The 6,254-nt window shown below is 45.7% G+C and overlaps 1 non-coding gene across 1 annotated transcript; it reads left to right on the forward strand.

Annotated features, from left to right (window-relative positions):
- The first annotated feature begins 5,819 nt into the window (after positions 1–5,819).
- Positions 5,820–5,978, forward strand: LOC112130424 (U1 spliceosomal RNA). Its single transcript, XR_002912694.3, has one exon. It is a non-coding gene; the product is annotated as a U1 spliceosomal RNA (small nuclear RNA).
- The last annotated feature ends 276 nt before the right edge of the window (positions 5,979–6,254 follow it).

Raw genomic sequence — 6,254 nt, forward strand, 5'->3', positions numbered from 1 at the left:
TTCATTGAGCAGATATCTGTGAATGTTATTAAATGAACCATGGATGTTCTTGCCCTTGATGTGCCAAAGCAGTGTTTACCAGGTACATTCATTTCTTCGGGGACCTATGCAGACATAGAGTGGGCATAGTGGGACAGTGAGGAACTGAATATGACTTGAGATACTCAAGTGATTTGATTTGGACCAGACCCATCTGTGACTGTCACACAATGACATCTTTTTCCATACCCCTCACCACTAAGGCTACAGAAGCTCAGGTAGCTTTGGGTCTTCACTGGCCAACATTTTAGGAAGAATCATAGAAAAATCAAAGAATAGAAAAATAATCTCAGCAACTATGCAGTCAAGCCCCTGAGGGGATGGAGACAAAGGCCCCCACAGCTATCTAGATGCCTCCTGGACAAGGGCCCAGGTCTCTGACCTCTAGAGGAAGCTGTGTATATGGGATATCAATTTCTATGCCACTCAGGGTTCTCAGTTGCACATAACAGAAGAGGATTCTGGCTAACTTTAATAGAAGGATAGTAGGTGGCTAACAGAATTGACAGGATGGGTAACCAGGTTTTGAAATCAGGCAGGCTCTGAGGGAGGCCGGGCAGCAAGGACACAGCCTAGGCCATGCTTCAGGGGCAGTCTGGGTAGGATGTCCCTAACTGTGGCTCTGCTGCCACTCTGGCTGCTGGACATCAACACAACTGAACACAGGAGCCAGATGCCACTGCTGCTTGAAATTCTAAACTATCCCTGAGTCTAAATTAAAAGTCCTGGTGTAGGCAAAAGAAAGAGAGATCAGACTGCTACTGTGTCTATGTAGAAAGGGAAGACATAAGAAACTCCATTTTGACCTGTACCCTGAACAATTGCTTTGCCCTGAGATGCTGTTCATCTGTAACTTTGCCCCAAACTTGAGCTCGCAAAAACATGTGTTGTATGGAATCAAGGTTTAAGGGATCTAGGGCTGTGCAAGATGTGCCTTGTTAACAAAATGTTTACAGGCAGTATGCTTGGTAAAAGTCATCGCCATTCTCCATTCTCGATAAACCAGGGGCACAATGCACTGCGGAAAGCCACAGGGACCTCTGCCCTGGAAAGCCGGGTATTGTCCAAGGTTTCTCCCCATGTGATAGTCTGAAATATGGCCTCGTGGGATGGGAAAGACCTGACTGTCCCCCAGCCCGACACCCATGAAGGGTCTGTGCTGAGGAGGATTAGTAAAAGAGGAAAGCCTGTTGCAGTTGAGAAAGAGGAAGGCCACTGTCTCCTGCCTGCCCCTGGGAAATGAATGTCTCGGTATAAAATCCAACTGTACATTTATTCTATTCTGAGATAGGAGAAAAACCGCCCTGTGGCGGGAGGCGAGACATGTTGGCAGCAATGCTGCTCTGTTATTCTTTACTCCACTGAGATGTTTGGGTGGAGAAAAGCATAAATCTGGCTTACATGCACATCCAGGCGTAGTACCTCCACTTGAACTTATTTGTGACACAGATTCCTTTGCTCACATGTTTTCTTGCTGACCTTCTCACTATTATCACCCTGCTCTCCTACCGCATTCCCCTTGCTGAGATAGTGAAAATAGTAATCAATAAAAGCTGAGGGAACTCAGAGACTGGTGCTGGTGCTGGTCCTCTATATGCTGAGCGCCAGTCCCCTGGGCCCACTGTTCTTTCTCTATACTTTGTCTCTGTGTCTTATTTCTTTTCTCAGTCTCTCGTCCCACTTGACAAGATATACCCACAGGTGTGGAAGGGCAGGCCACCCCTTCATCCTGGGTGGGAGCATTTGATTTGCTAAGACTAGATAATATGACTGTCCTCTAGTGGCCAGGGACCAGCTTTAAAGGGCATCTGGCTCGGCTCCTTTCTATAGTGGGAAGTAGATCCTGCCTGCCTTCATGACCACATCACAGAGGGAAGGGCATTAGGATGCTAAGTAACCCCAACAACCGCAAATGACTATTTCACCTCCCCCTTTGGACTTCTGTGAGCATATAGACATCATTAACAGTTTTGTTTTTGTTTTGCTTTTCTTGAGACAGGGTCTCACTCTGTCACCCAGGCTGGAGTGCAGTGGCATTATCATGGCTCACTGCAGCCTCTGACCTCCTGGGAACAAGCAATCCTCCAGCCTCAGCCTCCTGAGTACCTGGGACTGCACGCATGAACCATTATGCTTGGCTAGTTTTTTATTTTTTAATTTCTTGTAGAGACGAGCTCTTGCAATGTTGCCCAGCCTGGTCTTGAACTCCTGGGCTCAAGCAATTCTCCTGTCTTGGCCTCCCAAAATTCTAGGATTAGAGGCATGAGCCACTGTGCCTGGCAGTTACTTTATTTCTACAAAACATGGAGGCATTTCCTATCACTCCTCAAATGAGTTACACTTCCCACAAAAAGCACTGTTCTAAGTGCTGAGTTTGCAAAGGCTTTAACCTCACTGAAGGGGAAAGAATTTCTTCTTCTGTCTCGCTAGTTCACTGATTGCCTCCTTCTGGCCCAATGTCTGGGGGAAAACCAAAGATCAATCTGCCCACTTGACTTTTGCTCAGATGCTTAGTGTGCAGCACATTAGCTTCCAGGGGCATGGAAACTTCTTCTCCAAGGGTTCCATTAGTGATTAGACGTGCACTTTAAAGTATGTCATGCTGCCACGCATCAGACTGGGACAGAGATGAACTGGAACATGAGAGATGTGTTGAGGTGACAGCCAGGATTCTGCCATTGTTCTTTCAGTGTATTTCTGATGCCTCTCAAATTCCATAAGGGGAGGTGTTGATGTCTGTGGTTAAGTAACATGAGGCCAGAGCTGACACTGTGGCAGCTGCTCCCAAAGGCACAGAGTTTCTTCGTTGCCAGGAAAAGATGCCCTTGAATTTTCTGGGCTGAGGTAAGAAACTTTGGCAGATCCTGCCTTCTCTGCTTTCTGTTTGCCTTAATGGATTACAAGATAGAAAATAAGGAGCCAGAAGGACCTTCAGAGAATCTACGCACGGCCCGTGTGTCTTAGGTTCCCCCCACAAATAGACTCTCAGGCACAAATTCAAGTGCAAGTAGTTTATTTGAGTGGGAAAGCAAGGAACTGAGACAGGAGAGGGAAAGAAGCAGTAAAAGGTATATTATCAAGGAAGTTACCACTGTGGGCACCTGGAACTTAATCCTACTGGTGCCAGTGCAGATTGTAAGATTCAAGGGTATCCTGCAAAAGGAGTAAGGCAGCTAGGGTATTTAAACACCAGTCCCCATCCATCTTTGGTTGAAGGCTGAAACTGGGAGGGCACTAATTTCCCAGTGCTTCCAGCTTGCTGTGTGAATGGGCAAAGCAAGCTCTGGCCACCAGACAAAGCCCTCGGGCAAAGAGGCTGATGCTGGCAGTTGAAAGTCAGGTGCTGTGGCACAAAATGCTAAGGCCCGAGGGGGCATGGGCAGGGCACCCAAAACATCTGCTGTACTGTGTCCACTCTCATCCTCCAGACTTGTGGACAAACTTCCTGTTCATCACTCATTCAAAGCCCAGCATAAATCTTCCCAGAATCATCCGGGCATGGTAGCTCACGCCTGTAATCCCAGCACTTTGGGAGGCCAAGGCAGACAGATCACCTGAGGTCGGGAGTTCAAGACCAGCCTGACCAACATGGAGAAACCCTGTCTCTACTAAAAACACAAAATTAGCCTGGCTTGGTGGTGCATGCCTGTAATCCCAACTACTCAGGAGGCTGAGGCAGGAGAATCGCTTGAACCCAGGAGGCGGAGGTTGCGGTGAGCCAATATTACACCATCGCACTCCAGCCTGGGCAACAAACTCCATCTCAAAAAAAGAAAAATTCTTCCCAGAATCAATCAGGAGGTGCACATCACCAGATTCCTAATTGGTACAGGTGGCTTATTTCACTATTTACTGCTCAATAACTCTCCACCCGTGTTACAGAGTCACTCGGGTTTAATCTTCTTTCAACCCTGCCAGAATACTTATCAGCAGCCCACGGACCCTGACCACAGCCCTGGCATAACTGAATAAATGCTGACTAACTGACTAACTCTCATTTCCTTCTATTCAGCAAATGTCCTGGATATTTGGAAATGCCACGGTTCACAGCCAATGCACTTTCAGCAGGTCCTGAAAAATGATTTGGAGAGGTTTACAATTTGCTAAATGTGTTGAGTCTGGGATTGGTAGAGAACCATGACCTTGGGAGAATAGAATGTTTCTCTTCTCCGGGACATAGGTCGGGTTCCTTCAGGACTATGGATAGAATTTGCTTAAACTGTGGGTCAGCTAGCTGTGAGTTGGCAACTTGGGGATGTCTGTGAGAGGCTGGGATTGTGGGGAAAGCAGAAACGCTTAGTTTTGTCTGGTGTATGAACATCCTACTAAGATTTACTGAAGGAATTGAAAGACCATCTGAGGTTTGCCATGTGATCTTATATTAATGAAGGGATATCTTTGAGTCTCATGTCTTGCTGGTTTTCATCATTCATTTTTTTTTTCTTTTTAACCCTGAGTATCAGCCTTTAATAGAAATTGTGATATCTCAGGATCAGGTGGTTTCATCAAAAAGAACCTTAATAGGTCACCTGGGCAGTCTCTCAGTCTCCAGGTTATACCATGCTTAAACTATTCCTAACAGGACGCTGCTTATCCACGGTCTGGAAATTTTTCCTAAAATGGGGTCAGGCTGGGTGCAGTGGCTCACGCCAGACCGACCAGCCTGGCCAACATGATGAAACCCCATCTCTACTAAAAATACAAAAATTAGCCAGGCTGGTCTGGCTACTCAGGAGGCTGAGGCAGAAGAATCGCTTGAACCCTGGAGGCAGAGGTTGCAGTGAGCCGAGATCGCGCCATTGCACTCCAGCCTGGGTGTAGAGTGAGACTCCATCTCAAAACAAAACAAAACAAGACAAAACAAAAGAGGGGTCAAAGAAATGCCATCTGCATTATCAGCACCTATATTTTTCTGCCCAGATCATAAAGTTTATAACATCTACCTTATTTATATCAAATATGTCATCTATGTCTATGTTTACAGCTGTATCATTTATCTATAGGCTGTATCTTATAACATCATTTGCCTCTATATTTACACATACTCCGCCTACATCTGTCTTCACAGCTTTATCATCTACAGCTACATTTTCATCTTTACTATCTGCATCACCTATACCTATGCTTATATTACATCAATATCTACATCAACATTTTTATCTACACCATCTGTACCAGTGGTTCTCAACTGGAGCAACTTTGCCCAGGGACATTTGGCAACTTCCAGAAAGACTTCTTATTGTTACAACTCAGGGTTGGGGGAAGAAATGCCCTCAGCATCTAGGCCAGAGATGCTGCTAAATCCCAGGGATACTGCTAAATCCTGCAAAGCACAGGATAGTCCTTAACAACAAAGATATATCCGGCCTAAAATATCAATAGTGCTGAGGTTGAGAAACCCTAATCTACGTCACCTACCTCATCTGCATCCATATTTACAGCTATGCCATGCACATCTGCATCTATATTTGCATCTACTCTATCTACATCTGTGTATATATCTATACCATCCACTCTACATTGGCATCTATGTAATCGACAGCTACCTCTACAGTATCTACAATATCTATGTCAACTACATCGACATCACCCCTCCATCTACATCATCCACATCTATGGGATCTAAACTTTGCATGCACAACTATATCTAATTATATACATGATATAACAATCAACACATGCTTGTTATATCAAAATGAGTGGTCCTTTTAGACTAGAAAGAAAATTTAATTTTAATTTTTCCCTCCACTGGCCACACACATAAAACGTGAGTGGAACAGATCCTTACCTGGCAGGGGAGATACCATGATCACGATGGTGGTTTTCCCAGGGTGAGATTCCATTGCACTCCAGAGGTGCTGACCCTGTGATTTCCCCAAATGTGGGAAACGCAACTGCATAATTTGTGGCAGTGGGAACTATGTTCTCACTATCCCCTGTTTTTTTGTTGTTGTTGTTGTTTGTTTTTTGTTTTTTTTGAGACGGAGTCTCACTCTATCCCCCAGGCTGGAGTTCAGTGGTGCAACCTCGGCTCACTGCAAGCTCCGCCTCCCGGGTTCACACCATTCTCCTGCCTCAGCCTCCCGAGTTGCTGGGACTACAGGCGCCCGCCACCATGCCCGGCTAATTTTTTTTGTATTTTTTTTTTTTAGTAGAGAAGGGGTTTCACCGTGTTAGCTAGGATGGTCTCGATCTCCTGACCTCGTAATCCACCC

The sequence above is a fragment of the Pongo abelii genome, chromosome 21 (assembly GCF_028885655.2).
Source record: "Pongo abelii isolate AG06213 chromosome 21, NHGRI_mPonAbe1-v2.0_pri, whole genome shotgun sequence".
NCBI classification, from domain to species: domain Eukaryota; kingdom Metazoa; phylum Chordata; class Mammalia; order Primates; family Hominidae; genus Pongo; species Pongo abelii.